This window comes from Hyla sarda, chromosome 2 (assembly GCF_029499605.1).
Source record: "Hyla sarda isolate aHylSar1 chromosome 2, aHylSar1.hap1, whole genome shotgun sequence".
Classification (NCBI taxonomy): domain Eukaryota; kingdom Metazoa; phylum Chordata; class Amphibia; order Anura; family Hylidae; genus Hyla; species Hyla sarda.
Genome location: NC_079190.1, coordinates 5,879,719 through 5,902,027, shown reverse-complemented (window position 1 = coordinate 5,902,027; position 22,309 = coordinate 5,879,719). Strand labels below are relative to the sequence as shown.

The 22,309-nt window shown below is 43.8% G+C and overlaps 1 protein-coding gene across 4 annotated transcripts in view; it reads right to left on the bottom strand.

Annotated features, from left to right (window-relative positions):
- Positions 1-15,012: 15,012 nt before the first annotated feature.
- The window catches only part of PDE2A (phosphodiesterase 2A), a 762,902-nt gene continuing 755,605 nt past the window's right edge, over positions 15,013-22,309 (bottom strand). For 3 of the 4 annotated variants that reach the window (XM_056561064.1, XM_056561065.1, XM_056561066.1), the window contains one exon: positions 15,013-22,309. This exon is cut by the window's right edge and continues 1,189 nt beyond it. The gene's annotated coding sequence lies outside the window, so the exon portion shown is untranslated. The other variant, XR_008889432.1, reaches the window with a different exon arrangement.

The following is a 22,309-nucleotide window of genomic DNA, read 5'->3' as shown; positions in this document are numbered from 1 at the left end:
TGATCGGGTCTCTGGGACCCAACCGCCCGGTAATTTCGCATGATCCCGGCTGTCACAGACAGCTAGGACCATGCTAAAGCATAGGAGCGAGGTGGCAAGCCTGCCCCCTCCTCCGATCCCCTGCGATTCTTCGGTTAGTTAACCGACCAATCGCAGGGGGGGGGGGGGGGGGCGGTTACTTCCTCCCCTGGAAGTCCGGAGAGGACGGGAGGAAGACCGGAGGACGCGGCGGGGGATGGGGGAGTGCTGGAGACCCGGATCCCGGCGATGAAGACGGCGGCGGCGACAGGTGAGTGGATCTTCAGCCGCGGTCGGGCCCTTTACAGCAATGCACGTCGCCGTAAAGCGACATGCATTGCTGTATTGGGACCCTGTAAACTACAACTCCCAGCATGCACAGACAGTCCTTGGCGTCTGGGCATGCTGGGAGTTGCAGTTTTGCAACTTCTGGAGGTCCACAGTTTTTGGACCACTGTGCCCTTCCAGATGTTGCAAAACTACACATCCTCAGCATGCCCTTACTGTCCAGGCCTGCTGGGAGTTGTAGTTCTGTAACATCTGGCCCTTCAGATGTTGCAGAACTACAACTCCCAGCATGCCTGGACAGTTTTGGCATACTGGGAGTTGTAGTTTTGCAACATCTGGAAGGGCACAGATTGGGAACCACTGTATTAGTGGTCTGCAAACTGTAGTCCTCCAGATGTTGCAAAACTACAACTCCAAGCATGCTGGGAGTTGTAGTTCGGCAACATCTGGCTCTAAAGATGTTGCCGAACTACTACTCCCAGCATGCCTGAGAATGTTTGGGAGTTGTGGTTTTGCAACAGCTGGAGGCACACTGGTTGGGAAACATTGTCTGTTTCCTAACTCAGTGTTTCCCAACCCGTGTGCCTCCAGCTGTTGCAAAACTATAACTACCAGCATGCACTGAGACTGTGCATGCTGGGAGTTGTAGTTTTGCAACAGCTGGAGGTCCCCCCCCTGTGAATGTACAGGGTACATTCACATGGGCAGGGGGCTTACAGTGAGTATCAGGCTGCAAGTTTGCGATGCAGCAAATTTTGCGCGGCAGCTCAAACTCGCAGCGGGAAACTTGCTGTAATCCCCCCTGCCCATGTGACTGTACCCTAAAAACACTACACTACACTAACACAAAATAAAATAAAAAGTAAAAAAACACTACATATACACATACCCCTACACAGCCCCCCTCCCCAATAAAAATGAAAAACGCCTGGTACGCCACTCTTTCCAAAATGGAGCCTCCAGCTGTTGCAAAACAACAACTCCCAGTATTGCCGGACAGCCGTTGACTGTCCAGGCATGCTGGGAGTTTTGCAACAGCTGGAGGCACCCTGTTTGGGAATCACTGGCGTAGAATACCCCTATGTCCACCCCTATGCAAATCCCTAATTCAGGCCTCAAATGCGCATGGCGCTCTCACTTTGGAGCCCTGTCGTATTTCAAGGCAACAGTTTAGGGCCACATATGGGGTATCACCGTACTCGGGAGAAATTGCCTAACAAATCTTGGGGGTCTTTTTCTCCTTTCACCCCTTATGAAAAGGTGAAGTTGGGGTCTACACCAGCATGTTAGTGTAAAAAAATAAACTTTTTACACTAACATGCTGGTGTTGCCCTATACTTTTCATTTTGAAAAGAGGTAAAGGGGAAAAAAGCCCCCCAAAATTTGTAACGCAATTTCTCCCGACTACGGAGATACCCCATATGTGGGCGTAAAGTCCTCTGGGGGCGCACAACAAGGCCCAGAATGGAGAGTGCGCCATGTACATTTGAGGTGATTTGCACAGGGGTGGATGATTGTTACAGCGGTTTTGACAAACGCAAAAAAAACAAAACCCCACATGTGACCCCATTTCGGAAACTACAACCCTCACGGAATGTAATGAGGGGTGCAGTGAGAATTTACACCCCACAGGTGTCTGACAGATCTTTGGAACAGTGGGCTGTGCAAATTAAACATTTTGTACAGCCCACTGTTCCAAAGATCTGACAGACACCAGTGGGGGGTAAAAGCTCACTGTACCCCTTGTTACGTTCCACAAGGGGTCTAGTTTCCAAAATGGTATGCCATGTGGGGGTTATTTTGCTGTTCTGGCACCATATGTGCTTCCTAAATGCGACATGCCCCCCGAGCAAAATTTGCTCTCAAAAAGCCAAATATGACTCCTTCTCTTCTGAGCATTGTAGTTCGCCCGTAGTGCACTTCAGGTCAACTTATGGGGTACCTCCATACTCAGAAGAGATGTGGTTACAAATTTTGGGGGGTATTTTCTGCTATTAACCCTTGCAAAAATGTGAAATTTGGGGGGGAAACACACCTTTTAGTTAATTTTTTTTTTTTTTTTTACGTATGCAAAAGTCATGAAACCCCTGTGGGGTATTAAGGCTCACTTTATTTCTTGTTACGTTCCTCAAGGGGACTAGTTTCCAAAATGGCATGCCATGTGGTTTTTTTTGCTGTCCTGGCACCATAGGGGCTTCCTAAATGCGACATACCCCCGAGCAAAATTTGCTCTCAAAAACCCAAATATGAATCCTTCTCTTCTGAGCATTGTAGTTCACCCATAGTACACTTCAGGTCAACTTATGGGGTACCTCCATACTCAGAAGAGATGGGGTTACAATGTTTGGGGGGTATTTTCTGCTATTAACCCTTGGAAAAATTTGAAATTTTGGGGGAAACACACATTTTAGTGAAATTTTATTTTTATTTTTTTACATATGCAAAAGTCGTGAAACCCCTGTGGGGTATTAAGGCTCACTTTATTCCTTGTTACATACCTCAAGGGGTCTAGTTTCCAAAATGGTATGCCATGTGGGGGATTTTTGCTGTTCTGGCACCATAGGGGCTTCCTAAATGCAACATGCCCCCCAAAAACCATTTAAAAAAAACGTACTCTCCAAAATCCCCATGTCGCTCCTTCCCTTCTGAGCCCTCTACTGCGCCCACCGAACACTTTACATAGACATATGAGGTATGTGTTTACTCGAGAGAAATTGGGCTACAAATATAAGTATACATTTTCTCCTTTAACCCCTTGTAAAAATGCAAAAATTGGGTCTACAAGAACATGCGAGTGTAAAAAATGGAGACTGTGAATTTTCTCCTTCACTTTGCTGTTATTCCTGTGAAACACCTAAAGGGTTAAAACGCTGACTAAATGTCATTTTGAATACTTTGGGGGGTGCAGTTTTTATAATGGGGTCATTTGTGGGGTATTTCTAATCTAAGACCCTTCAAATCCACTTCAAACCTGAACTGGTCCCTGAAAAATTGTGAGTTTGGAAATTTTGTGAAAAATTGGAAAATTGCTGCTGAACTTTGAAGCCCTCTGGTGTCTTCCAAAAGTAAAAACACGTCAATTTTATGATGCAAACATAAAGTAGACATATTGAAAATGTGAATAAAAATAAAAATTATTTGGAATATCCATTTTCCTTACAAGCAGAGAGCTTCAAAGTTAGAAAAATGCAAAATTTTCAAATTTTTCATCAAATTTTGGGATTTTTCACCAAGAAAGGATGCAAGATACCACAAAATGTTACCACTATGTTAAAGTAGAATATGTCATGAAAAAACAATCTCGGAATCAGAATGATAAGTAAAAGCATCCCAGAGTTATTAATGTTTAAAGTGACAGTGGTCAGATGTGCAAAAAATGGCCGGGTCCTAAGGTGTAAAATGGCTGGGTCCTTAAGGGGTTAAACATACAAGGTGAACGTGGCAGCGTTCACCTCCGCAGCTATAATCGCCACAAGGGGGATTTATTATTAAACGAGCAAAACTTGCCCCCACACCTATTCTTTTAGTACAGTTTGTTCACTGTGGCAGCAGTTTCATCCTTATAACAACACAGATATGGGAGGATCTCACCCGAATCTCAGCTGAGTCCCTGGAGCGGCCATGGATCAGCCTCCTCAGTGTGTCTTCCTCCAGTAGCTCCAGGGTCACACTCTCACTCTTCCTGCATTCTCAGCACAACACAGATCCGGGTTCCTAACGCTCACTGCCTCTTCTGAGCCTCCACTCCAGATCACAGCGTTGTTGGTAGAGATGAGCGAATTTACAGTAAATTCGATTTGTCACAAACTTCTCGGCTCGGCAGTTGATGACTTATCCTGCATAAATTAGTTCAGCTTTTAGGTGCTCCCATGGGCTGGAAAAGATGGATACAGTCCTAGGAGACTCTTTCCTAGGACTGTATCCCCCTTTTCCAGCCCACCGGAGCACCTGAAAGCTGAACTAATTTATGCAGGATAAGTCATCAACTGCCGAGCCGAGAAGTTCGTGACGAATCAAATTTACTGCAAAGTTGCTCATCTCTAGTTGTCGGCACCTGTGTGTGCTGTTGTTCGTGTGGGGGCCACTACGCTCACAGTCCACTGCTCCCCGCTCGCTACTGCTGTGTCAGGTCAGGTCCCTCTGCTCCACCGCCACCCAGCACACTCACATCCCAGCTTTCAGCGCAGCTGGGCGGTGTCCTGTACCAGCAGCATGTGTTTGGTCCATGGAGGGGGTAGGAAGCGGGGGGGGGGGGGGGGGGAAGCCTCTCAACCTCCTCGCATCATGTCCTGTCAAATCTGTCCATTAACACCTTGTTGCCCTGCTCGGGAGTTATACCATCTAATTTTTGGTCAGTCTCTAGAGCATTCTGTAGGGCTTCAGCATATGCTCTCAAGGTTTCACCTGGCTTTTGTCGCCTTTCATACAGCCGGAGACGTACCTCTGATGGAGAATGTGATTCATATACCTGGTACATTCCTTCAAAGATCTGCTCTATAGTCGCCTTCTCGGAGGCTGGCCAGGTGTGGACATTCTCTAATGCCGGTACCTAAAAGTTATAAGTAATTGCACCTGTTGATAAAGAGGGAAAGAGTAAAAGACAAACAAGCTCTGGAATCCCTCAGGGTGAAGCGGTCTCCATTTTAGGTAGGGAGGACAAGGTTTCCCATGAATACCAGTGCAGATGCTGGAACACCAGGACTGTTGATGTGGACTGCAGGCAGGACTGGCAAGATCCTGGCTGCTGGGGCAGGTGATGACCTCACTGCTGTTGAAGGGGCGCTGCCACCCGGTTGATCTGGAGAGCTGGGTTCTGACATCCTGTTGAATTTTGAGTGTGCTGTCGCTATAATGGGAATCATGTGCGTTCTCCTTTCAGATGCTTACTGTAGTGCAGCAGCGGCTTTGACTTGACTGATGGGGGTACTGTAATGGATGCTCCCCCTCTATTTTGAAGGCACCCAGTTGTAATCCGTTTTGCGACCACACTTGCGGACACTAAGGGTTAATACTGATAGCTACTGGCACCGGAGACTGGGTACTGGTAATCATTGGTGTTTGCAGAATCTGCGTTGCAGCGGGTGCTTGACAGGTAACAACAGTGACAAGCGTAGAAGCCTGAGTTTCCAATTTGGCTGTGCTGAGGGAACTTGCTGTTTTGGTCTGGTCGGCAAAATTTTCCCCTGTGCAACACAGGGGGGTTCTTTGGTTCCTCCTCGCAGCACTGAAGTGGCGTCACCGCTGGGGACTGAAGGGGCGGAGCTGTGACCGCTCGCGCGCGTGGGAAGCACCGGACCAAGTTAACCCTTTCATGCACCGACTCTATACAATTCACAGTAGCAGATAACAGTCTTTTCTTCACCTCCCCCTCTATTTCACAAGCTTTTCTGGTATAACACTTTCCACCGATAAAGTCCCGTACTGTCTTGTGGTAATAACTCAATTATGAATTATGGTCATAATTTTTTTTTAGTTATGACAAATAAAAAATTATGAAAATGATAAAAAATATCAACATTATGACCTGGTGAATTGTAGACAGAGCCAATCAATACAATTCACATCTGAGTCCAACTATTTCCTCAGATATCAAAAAGTAATTTTTATGACGGGATGACATTAACGCTGGATGTAGTTCTGCAATATACAATAATGCACAGGTATTATAAACTATGTAGCTTTATTGGTTATAAGGTTATAAACATAAATGAGTAACAAACATAATGATATATGCAAATGAATATCAATTAGATATATTAGTAAACAGTACAAGATTGTTAATTGACTACATATAGTAGAACAATACATGTGAGTAGTAAGTAAATCGTTACAATGAAACAAAAGCTACTAGGTTAGGAATATCATATAAGAGAACGGTTACATATCTCTCTATCCAGAGGAACCTCATGATATCAAGATGGGCAATATCTAATCATAGACATATCAATATGGAATGCTAGATGCACTCCCCACCCCCTTCTAACCACTACAAATCACATGACTCCAAGAATGGGGAAATCCATCTAAAGATATAAACATGGAAGAACTATGATATATACTCCCACCCCATTCTGCACTATTTTCTATACATGATCTTGGTAAGACATTAAGACAAATAGCAGAGTTTTATGATCTCGCTAGACTATTTTTTAGGAGGAAGAACTTGAAACAAGTTTCCTGTGTGGGAAATATACTTATAACACTTAGTTTGGCGATTAGGAATTCTATCAATATGTCTTAGCAATTATTTAATGCTTTGATAGATTATGAGTCCTGATTCTTCTGCAGGTAGAATGAAGTCTCACAATATCCTAAAGCTATAATCTCAATATGGAGATAATTAATTATTTTATTTTATTAATTTATTCGCCAATCTAAATGGTATAATTCTATTCACATTATCCCAATTAGTCTTAATTAAATGGAATACCATGTTTGTGTCTCTTACCAAGTCTATGTAAGAACCTCGCTTCTGGTCCTAGGAAAATTGAACGGTCCATCTCATCGTCATGGATAGCCATTGGTCTGGTACTGTGTGATCAGTTTTTCTGCTGGAATCTCACATGGCTTTCCCACCTGTGTCTTTGTGTGTTCTTTACAGCACAGTCTACAGTTCACTCTAACATCTGGTTTACCATACTTTTTAATTAGTTAGTTAGACACACCCTCCTGAATTGGAATTCCCCAATGAATGTAGGTTGGGTGTGTACACATGGTAATGACTATGACATCACTATACTACCCATAATGCATTGAGCATATCACCCGTAATGCCTTTCCTGTCAGTGTAATGTCAACTACTCATATGCTAGGGGGTGCTATTGCATAAGCAATTAGCATCATTACCATTAAGGGTTAACTGTCAATAACTGGTCTTAAACCCACATTCTACAGTTGACTTATGGAGCCATAATTTAATAGGTGTGGCACATATAAGTAATTAAAACCTGGATTCTCATAGATATAGAGTCACCAACTAGACATCCAAATTTATGGAAAAGATAATAATGCAATGGATGATTCTCTAACACTGATGTGTGAATGTCTAGAGAATGTAACTAGCCCCCCCCCCCCTTATCTTGTCTTCTCCAAACAGCCATAAATATCTAAAGAGATAAGAAGCATTCTCTCAGGCTGGCACTTTTTGTAGAGAGGAAACTTCAGAATTGTAGCCTACGTAGATTATACCCAAAATGGCCGACATGACACTATTAAACATAATTATTCCTTTTTTGTGGCCTACAATTAGTATGACAGTACACTTTCTGGTACAAACTTTATTCGCATCGGCATGCGATTTTCTGACAATACTGGACACAGTACAGACTTGGGGGGAGGACTTGTTGTTGCTGACTGCAGGTACAGCTGGCAAGATCCTCACTGCTGGGGTAGATGATGACCTCGCTGTTGGAGATAAAGGGGCGCTGTCGCCTGGTTTATCTGGAGAGCTGGGTTCTGACATCTTGTTGAGTTTGAGTGTGCTGTCGCTTTAAGAAGAATAAGGTGCTTTCCCCTTTAAGATGATTGCTGAAGTGCTACAGCGGCTTGGACTTGGCTAATGGGGGGTACTGTAATGAATGCTTCCCCTCTATTCTGCAGGCCCTCTGTGGTAAATAGTCTTGTGACCAGACTTGCATGTACTAATGGGTTAATGCTAGCAGATACTGACACCGGAGACATAATACTGACAATCGTTGGTGCTTGCAGAGTCTGCGCTGCAGCGGGTGCTTGACCGATAGCGACAGAGCCAGATGTAGCAGCCGGACCTTCCGATATGGCTACTCCCTGGAACTTCCTGTTTTGGTTCGGCAAGATCTTCCCCTGTGTAACACAGAGCGGCTCTTTGGTTCCTCCTCGCTTGATTGAAGAGTTGTCACCGCTGGGGACTGATAGGGCGGAGCTGCGACCGCTCGCGCGCACGAGAAACACTGGACCAACTTAACCCTTTGAGGTACTACTTCTGTACGGTTCACAATAGCAGATAACAGTCTTTTCTTCACCTCCCCCTCTATTTTACAAGCACCTCGGGTAAAACAGTTTAGGGGGTAAAAGAAGGCTCCTCAGGGGTGGAGTTTGTGTAGATATAATTTATAGTATGTCTTACTCATTTTCAGATGATGATTCATAACATGTTTTCTTGGTATTATGACAAGAGGTGGGGTCAGACTGGTCAGAGGTGGAATCATGCAATTCAGTGGTGGGGCCAGGCTCCTCAGGGGTGGAGTTAGTATAGATCTTATAAACGTATCACTGCTTTCCAGCTGAATATCTGGGACAATGGCCCCCAATACAATACGGTCCAGGAAGAGATAGAAGACGTGGTTTCAGTGTATGAAATTTATTAGGAAACAAGAATAAAATAAAAATAAGCTTTGTCCTGTTCCCCTTCATAGACGACATAAGAGGAGTCGCTATAAGCAGAGATTCCTGCGACCACACTGCTTTACATCATTTATAGTTATATACACACAGTGAACACACACAGTTACCCCGTATCCTTGCTGTCCTGTCAGGCAGCCTCCCTACAGTGTCCCCTGGGCCCCCATGTATCTGCCCCCCCCCCCATGTAAATATGTTTCTAATGTATTATACCATGTAATGTGTTCAGAAAGTGTTGTCACTTTAAGACTGTTCACCATGTGACTTGTCATGTGATTGTTACCCAGGAGGTACCAGTGACCATGTGATCCCAAGAGTGACCTATGGGCTCCCTGCCAGGTACCAAAAAAAAAAAACCAAGGTGCAATTTCCACACAAATGAAAAAACGCCACAGTCACCACTAAGTCAACGTGGCCTGCATTAAATTGACCCCATCTACTACAAGTCCCAGCAAGCCCTTAAAGGGGCACTCCGGTGGAAAACTTTTTTTTTTTATCAATTGGTGCCAGAAAGTTAAACAGATTTGTAAATGACTTATATTAAAAAATATTAATCCTTCCAGTACTTATTAGCTGCTGAATACTACAGAGGAAATTATTTTCTTTTTGGAACACACAGCTCTCTGCAGACATCACGAGCACAGTGCTCTCTGCTGACATCTCTGTCCATTTTAGGAACTGTCCAGAGCAGCATATGTTTGCTATGGGGATTTTCTCCTACTATGGAAAGTTCTTAAAACGGACAGAGATGTCAGCAGAGAGCACTGTGCTCGTGATGTCAGCAGAGAGCTCTGTGTTCCAAAAAGAAAATAATTTCCTCTGTAGTATTCAGCAGCTAATAAGTACTGGAAGGATTAAGATGTTTTAATAGAAGTCATTTACAAATCTGTTTAACTTTCCGGCACCAGTTGATTTAAAAAAAAAAAAGTTTTCCTCCGGAGTACCCCTTTAAAGGTCTCTTAGTCACTGGTCACCTCCTTGGTCTCTTAGTCATCTGTCCTCATCACACCCCGCTACCACACTATGTATATTCCCTTATATCTCTATGTATATACCCCCTATCTCTATGTATATACCCCTCTATCTCTATGTATATACCCCTCTATCTCTATGTATATACCCTCTATCTCTATGTATATACCCCTCTATCTCTATGTATACACCCCTCTATCTCTATGTATACACCCCTCTATCTCTATGTATATACCCCCCCTATCTCTATGTATATACCCCTCTATCTCTATGTATATACCCCTCTATCTCTATGTATATACCCTCTATCTCTATGTATATACCCCTCTATCTCTATGTATACACCCCTCTATCTCTATGTATATTCCCTTATATCTCTATGTATATACCCCCTATCTCTATGTATATACCCCTCTATCTCTATGTATATACCCCTCTATCTCTATGTATATACCCCTCTATCTCTATGTATATACCCCCTATCTCTATGTATATACCCCTCTATCTCTATGTATATACCCCTCTATCTCTATGTATATACCCCTCTATCTCTATGTATATACCCTCTATCTCTATGTATAAACCCCCCTATCTCTATGTATATACCCCTCTATCTCTATGTATACACCCCTCTATCTCTATGTATACACCCCTCTATCTCTATGTATATACCCCTCTATCTCTATGTATATACCCCTCTATCTCTATGTATATACCCTCTATCTCTATGTATATACCCCCTATCTCTATGTATATACCCTCTATCTCTATGTATATACCCCTCTATCTCTATGTATATACCCTCTATCTCTATGTATATACCCCCTATCTCTATGTATACACCCCTCTATCTCTATGTATATACCCCCTATCTCTATGTATATACCCCTCTATCTCTATATATACCCCCTATTTCTATGTATATACCCCCTATCTCTATGTATATACCCTCTATCTCTATGTATATACCCTCTATCTCTATGTATATACCCCCTATCTGTATGTATATACCCTCTATCTCTATGTATATACCCCTCTATCTCTATGTATATACCCCCTATCTCTATGTATATACCCCTCTATCTCTATGTATATACCCCCTATCTCTATGTATATACCCCTCTATCTCTATGTATATACCCCCCTATCTCTATGTATATACCCCTCTATCTGTATGTATATACCCCCTATCTCTATGTATATACCCCTCTATCTCTATGTATATACCCTTCTATCTCTATGTATATACCCCCTATCTCTATGTATATACCCCTCTATCTCTATGTATATACCCCCTATCTCTATGTATATACCCCTCTATCTGTATGTATATACCCCCTATCTCTATGTATATACCCCTCTATCTCTATGTATATACCCTTCTATCTCTATGTATATACCCCCTATCACTATGTATACACCCCTCTATCTCTATGTATACACCCCTCTATCTCTATGTATACACCCATCTATCTCTATGTATACACCCCTCTATCTCTATGCATATACCCCTCTATCTCTATGCATATACCCCCTATCTCTATGTATATACCCCTCTATCTCTATGTATATACCCCTCTATCTCTATGTATATATCCCTCTATCTCTATGTATACACCCCTCTATCTCTATGTATATACCCCTCTATCTCTATGTATATACCCCCTATCTCTATGTATATACCCCTCTATCTGTATGTATATACCCCTCTATCTGTATGTATATACCCCCTATCTCTATGTATATACCCCTCTATCTCTATGTATATACCCTTCTATCTCTATGTATATACCCTCTATCTCTATGTATATACCCCTCTATCTCTATGTATATACCCCCTATCTCTATGTATACACCCCTCTATCTCTATGTATACACCCCTCTATCTCTATGTATACACCCCTCTATCTCTATGTATACACCCCTCTATCTCTATGCATACACCCCCTATCTCTATGCATATACCCCTCTATCTCTATGCATATACCCCTCTATCTCTATGTATATACCCCTCTATCTCTATGTATACACCCCTCTATCTCTATGTATACACCCCTCTATCTCTATGTATACACCCCTCTATCTCTATGTATATACCCCTCTATCTCTATGTATATACCCCCCTATCTATATGTATATACCCCTCTATCTCTATGTATATACCCCTCTATCTCTATGTATATACCCCCCTATCTCTATGTATATACCCCTCTATCTCTATGTATATACCCCCCTATCTCTATGTATATACCCCTCTATCTCTATGTATACACCCCTCTATCTCTATGTATACACCCCTCTATCTCTATGTATACACCCCTCTATCTCTATGTATATACCCCTCTATCTCTATGTATATACCCCCCTATCTCTATGTATATACCCCTCTATCTCTATGTATATACCCCTCTATCTCTATGTATATACCCCTTCTATCTCTATGTATATACCCCTCTATCTCTATGTATATACCTTCCTATATCCCTGACACCCCTCCTCTCCTCCATGTCTGGTACCTTCTCGTTCTCACGCTGACTATCCTCTCGTTCTCCGATTAGACTTCTTTATTACAGATTTGGCGGCCGCCGTTGTTTGTTTTTCTGATTCATTTGGCAGCGACGTTCTGTCTATAACGTGGATTTTATATCTCGATAAACTGGCGACATTATCTCATTTTCCGCTTCTTACATCTTTCCGCCACAGAGAAGCCGTAATCCCATGTTTATTTCATGAATCAGTAAACTATATATTTTTTTAATAATTATTTTGCCTTAGGAGGCGAGCGGCATATAACACCCATACTGCAGTTACATCATGCACAGCGCTTCAGGCGCTTTATGGCGGCTGCAGTGACGCAGAAGGAGTGGTATATAGCCATTACCAGTGATCCTGCCTATCTAGTCTCCAGCAGCACAGGATTCAGGATTGCAGTCATTGTGAGCCCCACTAGCTCTCTCTGGTGGCCAGTGTGAAAACTGCAACACATAGACCTGCAGAGTACAGTGTACCTGTCATTTCAAAAAAAAAAAAAAAATAATTAAAAACCTTGCATTAACCCTTTCAGAGTGGACATACAGCAGCAGGTATACATGTATATACTCAAGGGACTTGTCCCACACCTTGTCCTGCTCACACAGGGGTTACTTTGGGATGGAGAGGTAGCAGTACAAGGGCCTCTCTGCCACATAGGAATACTCAAGTATTCTACATGTCACATGAGGGGACTTTTATACATTAAAGGGGTATAAGTTTTTTAAATCAACTGGTGCCAAGTTAAACAGAATTTTAAATTACTTCTATTAAAAAATCTTAATCCTTCCAGTACTTATTAGCTGCTGAATACTACAGAGGAAATTATTTTCTTTTTGGAACACAGTGCTCTCTGCTGACATCACGAGCACAGTGCTCTCTGCTGACATCTGTGTCCATTTTAGGAACTGTCCAGAGTAGCATATGTTTTCTGTGGGAATTTTCTCCTACTCTGGACAGTTCTTAAAATGGACACAGATGTCAGCAGAGAGCACTGTGTTCCAAAAAGAAAATAATTCAGCAGCTAATAAGTACTGAAAGGATTAAGATTTTTTAATAGAAGTAATTTACAAATCTGTTAAATTTTCTGGCACCAGTTGATAAAAAATAAATAAATAAATAAATAAATAAAAGTTTTCCACTGGAGTACCCCTTTAAGACAGTGTTTTCCAACCAGGGTACCTCCAGCGGTTGCAAAACTACAACTCCCAGCATGCCGTTGGCTGTCCGGGCATGCTAGGAGTTGTAGTTTTGCAACTGCTGGAGGCCCCCTGGTTGGTAAACCCTGCAATAAGCTATGAATCATGCTGATTGTATTTTACAATCCCACCTCCTGTCCTGTACTCTGGACTGTTGCCGACGCCAATACATTGTAACAAACCCACAGCCGTGAGAGCAGGACTAGGCCAGGATGACTGGGAAGGTAAAAGTGTTATGTACTGGAGCTATGTGTCTGCTATTTTAGGTCTAGACACCCGTGTATTGTCTTGGGTGAAGGATCAGAGAGAAGGAAGTAAGACTATTCAGGGGTGGGGCCAGGATGATCAGGGGTGGAGTTTGTGTAAATCTCATATATTGTATCATTCATTTCCAGATGAATATTTGAAACATTGTGGGGGAGATTTATCAAAACCTGTCCAGAGGAAAAGTTGCCCAGTTGCCCATAGCAACCAATTAGCTTGCTTCTTTAATTTTTAACAAGGCCTCTGCAAAAATGAAAGCAGCAATCTGATTGGTTGTTATGGGCAACTGGGCAACTTTTCCTCTGGACAGGTTTTGATAAACCTCCCCCAATATCATATGGTCTCATATGATGAGAGGTACAATCAGACTAGTCAAGGGTGGGATCATGCAGTTTAGGAGTGTATCCAGGCTCCTCAGGGGTGGAGTTAGTGTAACTCTCACATACAGTATGTATTACAAATTTTCAGATAAATATTTAAAACATGTTTTCTTAGTAGTATGACAAGAGGTGGGGGTCAGACTAATCAAGGGTGGGATCATGCAGTTTAAGGGTGGGGCCAGGTTCCTCAGGGGTGGAGTTAGTATAGATCTCATATATGTATCACTCATTTTCAGATGAATATTTGCAACACTGTATTTTCTTGGTGGTGTTACAAGAGGTGATGTCAGACTTGTCAGGGGTGGGATCACGTAGTGCAAAGGGGAGGCGAGACTCCTCAAGAGGTGGAGTTAGTGTAGTCTTCTTATACAGTATGTATCACTCATTTACAGATACATATTTATAACATTGTATTTTTCCTGATGACATGACGAGAGGTGGGGACCAGACTTGTCAGAGGCAGAATCATGCAGTTCAGTGGTGGGGTCAGGTTCCTCAGGGGTGGAGTTAGAATAGATTTTGATATATATATATATATATATATATATGTATATATATATATATATATACAGTATATATATATATATATATATATATATATATATATATATATAGATATCATTAATTTCCAGATGAATATTTAAAACACTGTATTTTCTTGGTAGTATGACAAGAGGTGGGGTCAGACTAGTCAAGGGTTGGACCTTGCAGTTTTAGAGGTGGAGACAAGCACCTCAGGGGTGGAGTTAGTGTAGATATGATTTACAGTATGTCTTACTCATTTTCAGATGATAATTCAAAACATGTTTTCTTGGTATTATGACAAGAGGTGGGGTCAGACTGGTCAGAGGCGGAATCATGCAGTTCAGGCTCCTCAGGGGTGGAGTTAGTATAGATCTTATATACGTATCACTGCTTTCCAGCTGAATATCTGGGACAATGGCCCAAATACAATGTAGTCCAGGAAGAAATTAAAGAAGTGGTTTCAGTGTATGAAATTTATTAGGAAACAAGAAAAAAATAAAAACAAGCTTTGTCCTGTTCCCCTTCATAGACGACATAAGAGGAGACGCTATAAGCCGAGATTCACACAGTAGCGGAGAGGCTCCTACGACCACACTGCTTTACATCATCTACAGTTATATACACACAGTGAACACACAGCAACGGCGACACCAGACGCGCTCCCACCTCCCACTCATATCCAAGCCCCGCCCCTGACTATTATACCGTGTTATCCGGGGTCACGTCTGCTGCACAATGCCCACCCTACTGTGCAGTGACATCTCCGAGGTGTAAAGGAAAACAGATACCTCCCCAACTATACAAAAAAGGATGCTGTCTTCCCTCTAACGGGGTTAGAAAAACTAAGCTGCTTTCCTCCAGAAACAGTGCCACCCCCGTCCTCAGGTTGTGCGTGGTACTGCAACTCAGTTCCATTAAAGTGAATAGAGTCGAGTTGTAATACCACACACAACCTGAGGACAGGGGTGGCGCTGTTTTTGGAAGAAAGAACCTCTTATTTTCTAATCACCCATGTGGCACCAGCGTGTCTCCAGCTGTTGCAAAACTACAACTCCCAGCATGCGGGCATGCTGGGAGTTGTAGTTTTGCAACAGCTGGAGGCACACCAGTTGGGAAACACTAATAATGAGAATGATTGTACCTTTTAATATGGCACTATTATCTGTAATATCAGTGCACCCACCGAATGGCCTAAAGGTCATGCTGGGATGAGGAGTTCCACGACCTCTGAAGTGTTTAATCTGAGAGAACGGTCATTTTTTTTTCCCAGCATGATGATATTACCGGAAGGAAAGACAATTCACATTACTGTTTCTTTAAGGCAAAAAATTAAAATGTTAAAAACATTGTCTCTGAGTGCAGTAAATGGAGAAGACGGGAGGAGGATGCTGTTCAGTCTGTAAAGTCCATAAGTTTTATAGGTGCCCAAAAAAAGTCAGCTGGAAAGATGAACAATGTGACAAAATGTATAGATACAAGTGACATGACCAGATGAGTTCCTTTGTAATTACATTACTTATATTATACTCCAGAGCTGCACTCACTATTCTGCTGGTGGGGTCTCTGTGTACATACATTACATTACTTATCCTGTACTGACCCTGAGTTATATCCTGTATTATACTCCAGAGCTGTACTTACTATTCTGCTGGTGAGGTCACTGTGTACATACATGACATTACTTATCCTGTACTGATCCTGAGTTATATCCTGTATTATACTCCAGAGCTGCACTCACTATTCTGCTGGTGAGGTCACTGTGTACATACATTACATTACTTATCCTGTACTGATTCTGAGTTATATCCTGTATTATACTCCAGAGCTGTACTCACTATTCTGCTGGTGAGGTCACTGTGTACATACATTACATTACTTATCCTGTACTGACCCTGAGTTATATCCTGTATTATACTCCGGTGTTGTACTCACTATTCTGCTGGTGAGATCACTGTGTACATACATTACATTACTTATCCTGTACTGACCCTGAGTTATATCCTGTATTATACTTCAGAGCTGCACTCACTATTCTGCTGGTGAGGTCACTGTGTACATACATTACATTACTTATCCTGTACTGATCCTGAGTTATATCCTGTATTATACCCCAGAGCTGTACTCACTATTCTGCTGGTGGGGTCACTGTGTACATACATTACATTACTTATCCTGTACTGATCCTGAGTTATATCCTGTATTATACTTCAGAGCTGCACTCACTATTCTGCTGGTGAGGTCACTGTGTACATACATTACATTACTTATCCTGTACTGATCCTGAGTTATATCCTGTATTATACTCCAGAGCTGCACTCACTATTCTGCTGGTGGGGTCACTGTGTACATACATTACATTACTTATCCTGTACTGATCCCGAGTTATATCCTGTATTATACTCCAGAGCTGTACTAACTATTCTGCTGGTGGGGTCACTGTGTACATACATTACATTACTTATCCTGTACTGATCCTGAGTTATATCCTGTATTATACTTCAGAGCTGCACTCACTATTCTGCTGGTGAGGTCAATGTGTACATACATTACATTACTTATCCTGTACTGATCCCGAGTTATATCCTGTATTATACTCCAGAGCTGTACTCACTATTCTGCTGGTGGGGTCACTTTGTACATACATTACATTACTTATCCTAAACTGATCCTGAGTTAATCCTGTATTATACTTCAGAGCTGTACTCACTATTCTGCTGGGTGCTAATAGAAACAGGAAGCAAACCTTTAGCCATAGACATCCATAACAAACTATATAGTTACCTGGTGTAAACACAAGCAGAGAAGGTTGGGAGATTTCAGCTCTGAGGCTGCCAAATAGTGAGCCCAGCTCTGGAGTATAAAACAGGCTGTAATTCTGTCTGCAGGAGCTGATCTCAGGGATGGTGTTTGGTAACTGGTTCTCATGATGGATCGAGTCTCACAAGCAGATTGCTCCATTGTTTCCTGGACAGTAAGCGTTAATTTCTAACGATAATTTGTTTTCCCTTACGTCTTACAGCAGCACCAGTCGAGTAGAACAGATGGAATAAAAAATAAAAAAACAATTCAATCAATTAATAATACAATTGTACAGTTCCCCAATAAAGGAGGAACCTCCCCAACACCAAGTATTCATCTAAGGGAGGGATATTTGTGTGCTGCTGTAGGACTAAGGGAAAGCACATTATTGATAGATATTAGCATTTCCCTTATGTCCTACCAGCAGAACAACAAATGGGGATTGAGCAAGAAGTCATCCCCTATAGGGAGGGGCCTTAACTGCCAGCGGAATTTAGAATAGACCGCCCCTGAGGAGGTTCTAATCCTTCTGGAATTCTTCTGTCAGCTCAAAAAAACCCTAAGACATCTGGAGATGTGAGGGTATGAAGAGATCTTTCCTCATCAGATAAAGGCGAGGGAGCCAAAACTGGTAAGGAAATGAGTTGGTTCACATTCCTGGAAGAAGGGACCTTGGGTATAAAAGAAGGTAAATAGCGAAGAAGTTCTCTATCTGGAAGAAGCTCGTGTAGGGCTGACAAGACGTAACACTCTCCAATTTTCTTGGCTGACGTCATCGCCAGTACTAAGGTCATCTTCAAAGATGAGAACCTGAAGTTAAATTTATCCAATGGCTCAAAGGGGGGAGAAGTTAAAGGGGTACTCCACCCCTTGACATCTTATCCCTATCCAAAGTATAGGGGATAAGATGTTGGACCCCCGCGATCTCCCTGCTGCACCCGGCATTCGTTTATAGCATCGGGTCCAGCGCCGGAGGCTAGTGATGTCACGGCCACACCTTCTCGTGACGTCACGGCACCGCCCCCTCAATACAAGTCAATGGGAGGGGGCGTTGAGGGGGTATGGCGTGATGTCACGAGCCTCCACCCCGCCAGTCATCTGGCATAGAGTGAAGTTCGCTCCGTGCAGCGGATGTCTGGGGTACCGCAGCCTGATCAGACATCTTATCCCCTATCCTTTGGGCATTAGGCTTCAGGGACCCTTGAGTAAACTCTTGATCGTGGTTCTTGATAAATGGACCTTCCTAGGAAGGCCAACACAGCCACCACCTGAACCTTCGGGGTAGAGATACTTGGGCGCTTATCTAGGCTGTCCTGTAAGAACTGAAGGATAGATGGCAGAGGAGGATGCACAAGAATGCTCAATTTTGGGGTAAGCCCTCTTGGTAGAATCTGTTCTGGAATAGGACAGTGTTCTCAAGACTCCGATCTGGACTGTAAGAGGGACTGGTCCACATCCAGGCTGTCAGGTTGAATCTGTGCAGAACCGGACATTACTGAGACACCAGGTTCTGCTGTTGGTAAAGTCTCCAGTATTGACCCGGACTCATCTGAATGAACAGATACCTCTTCAGCCAGAATGGAATGATGGTGATCACCAAGGCCTGGTCTTACCTGATCTTCACCGATACCTTCGTATCAAGGACATTGGAGGGAACATGCAAGCTAGTCCGAGCCTACAAAACTGGTGTTGGGGGGGGGGGTCCTCCATTGTGGGGGCTGTACGATTGTTTTATTGGTTGATTGAATTTCTTTTTATTAAAATTCTATCTGTCCATGGGGCAGAATACCCCCGTGTGTGCTGCTGTAGGACATAAGGGAATAGCCCTTCATTAAACAGAACACAATGGCGCATTACGCTTTAACCTCATCCCGTTGTAGCTCCAGTATTAAGGAGACATGACCTGGTGGTACACGGAGGGGGTGGGGCCTCTCTTTATTTACATTGGACTTAGCAATGAGGTAATACCACCCCCTCCCCCTCCCCCCCATCCAGCTGTTGTACATCTTAAAGGTGAATACCACCTTAGTTGTAGTTTTGCAACATCTGGAGGGCCATAGTTTGGACACCACTGCTTTAATATGTGATAGAACGAGATGTGTGGACAGGATGAAGCGGGGTGAGCGGTGCGGATAGCCCTTTATACAATGATTACAATGTACTGTACACAGTCTGATAAAGTCATTTCTAGGGATGGTGTATCTAATCCTATCATGTGTGATACAGACAGCTAAGCTGAGGTATATAAGGCTATTGTGTGACACTGACAGCTAAGCTGCTGTATCTGAACATTTTTGTGTGATACTGTTGTCTGAACTGCTGTATCTAATCCTATTATGTGTGACGCTGTATGCTGAACTGCTGTATCTAATCCTATGATGTGTGACGCTGTATGTTGAACTGCTGTATCTAATCCTATGATGTGTGACGCTGTATGTTGAACAGCTGTATCTAATCCTATTATGTGTGACGCTGTATGTTGAACTGCTGTATCTAATCCTATTATGTGTGACGCTGTATGTTGAACTGCTGTATCTAATCCTATTATGTGTGATACCATGTGTTGAAATTTGGCAAAAATCTAAATATAGGCACTTAAGTAAAATCAGATACAGAACACCATCATGAGAAGCACCATGAGCACTTGGGCCCCTAATAGTGGCGGCAGGGGGGCCCATACCATGAGCATTCAGGGATGGCACAGGATGGGTGGGAGGCTCAATGAGACTGAGGGTGATGAGACTATAATTTACACTGAAGCTAATGAGAGGTGACCCCATACCTGATCCTGCCCTATCCTGCTGACCAGCTACATGACTAGTGAGAGGTGACCCCATACCTGATCCTGCCCTATCCTGCTGACCAGCTCCATGACTAGTGAGAGGTGACCCCATACCTGATCCTGCCCTATCCTGCTGACCAGCTCCATGACTAGTGAGAGGTGACCCCATACCTGATCCTGCCCTATCCTGCTGACCAGCTCCATGACTAGTGAGAGGTGACCCCATACCTGATCCTGCCCTATCCTGCTGACCAGCTACATGACTAGTGAGAGGTGACCCCATACCTGATCCTGCCCTATCCTACTGACCAGCTCCATGACTAGTGAGAGGTGACCCCATACCTGATCCTGCCCTATCCTACTGACCAGCTCCATGACTAGTGAGAGGTGACCCCATACCTGATCCTGCCCTATCCTGCTGACCAGCTACATGACTAGTGAGAGGTGACCCCATACCTGATCCTGCCCTATCCTACTGACCAGTGAGAGGTGACCCCATACCTGATCCTGCCCTATCCTGCTGACCAGCTACAGGACTAGTGAGACGTGACCCCATACCTGATCCTGCCCTATCCTGCTGACCAGCTCCATGACTAGTGAGAGGTGACCCCATACCTGATCCTGTCCTATCCTGCTGACCAGCTCCATGACTAGTGAGAGGTGACCCCATACCTGATCCTGCCCTATCCTGCTGACCAGCTCCATGACTAGTGAGAGGTGACCCCATACCTGATCCTGCCCTATCCTACTGACCAGCTCCATGACTAGTGAGAGGTGACCCCATACCTGATCCTGCCCTATCCTGCTGACCAACTACAGGACTAGTGAGAGGTGACCCCATACCTGATCCTGCCCTATCCTGCTGACCAACTACAGGACTAGTGAGAGGTGACCCCATACCTGATCCTGCCCTATCCTGCTGACCAGTGAGAGGTGACCCCATACCTGATCCTGCCCTATCCTACTGACCAACTACAGGACTAGTGAGAGGTGACCCCATACCTGATCCTGCCCTATCCTACTGACCAGCTCCATGACTAGTGAGAGGTGACCCCATACCTGATCCTGCCCTATCCTGCTGACCAACTACAGGACTAGTGAGAGGTGACCCCATACCTGATCCTGTCCTATCCTGCTGACCAGCTCCATGACTAGTGAGAGGTGACCCCATACCTGATCCTGCCCTATCCTACTGACCAGCTCCATGACTAGTGAGAGGTGACCCCATACCTGATCCTGCCCTATCCTGCTGACCAACTACAGGACTAGTGAGAGGTGACCCCATACCTGATCCTGTCCTATCCTGCTGACCAGCTCCATGACTAGTGAGAGGTGACCCCATAGCTGATCCTGCCCTATCCTGCTGACCAGCTCCATGACTAGTGAGAGGTGACCCCATAGCTGATCCTGCCCTATCCTACTGACCAGCTACAGGACTAGTGAGAGGTGACCCCATACCTGATCCTGCCCTATCCTACTGACCAACTACAGGACTAGTGAGAGGTGACCCCATACCTGATCCTGCCCTATCCTACTGACCAGCTCCATGACTAGTGAGAGGTGACCCCATAGCTGATCCTGACGCCCCCATCTTAATGACCAGGAATAGGTGACCCCCATATACCTGATCTTATTTCCATCTGGCTGACCAGCTCCAGGACTAGTGATTTGCAGCAACAGCTCCTATACTCCAATCCCATCCAGAGCAGTACCAACATCTCTACTGCCCTATAATATCCTATACTCCAATCCCATCCAGAGCAGCACCAACATATCTACTGCCCTATAATATCCTATACTCCAATCCCATCCAAAGCAGCACCAACAGCTCTACTGCCCTATAATATCCTATACTCCAATCCCATCCAAAGCAGCACCAACAGCTCTACTGCCCTATAATATCCTATACTCCAATCCCATCCAGATCTGCACCGACAGCTCTACTGCCCTATAATATCCTATACTCCAATCCCATCCAGATCTGCACCGACAGCTCTACTGCCCTATAATATCCTATACTCCAATCCCATCCAGATCTGCACCAACATCTCTACTGCCCTATAATATCCTATACTCCAATCCCATCCAGATCTGCACCGACAGCTCTACTGCCCTATAATATCCTATACTCCAATCCCATCCAGATCTGCACCGACAGCTCTACTGCCCTATAA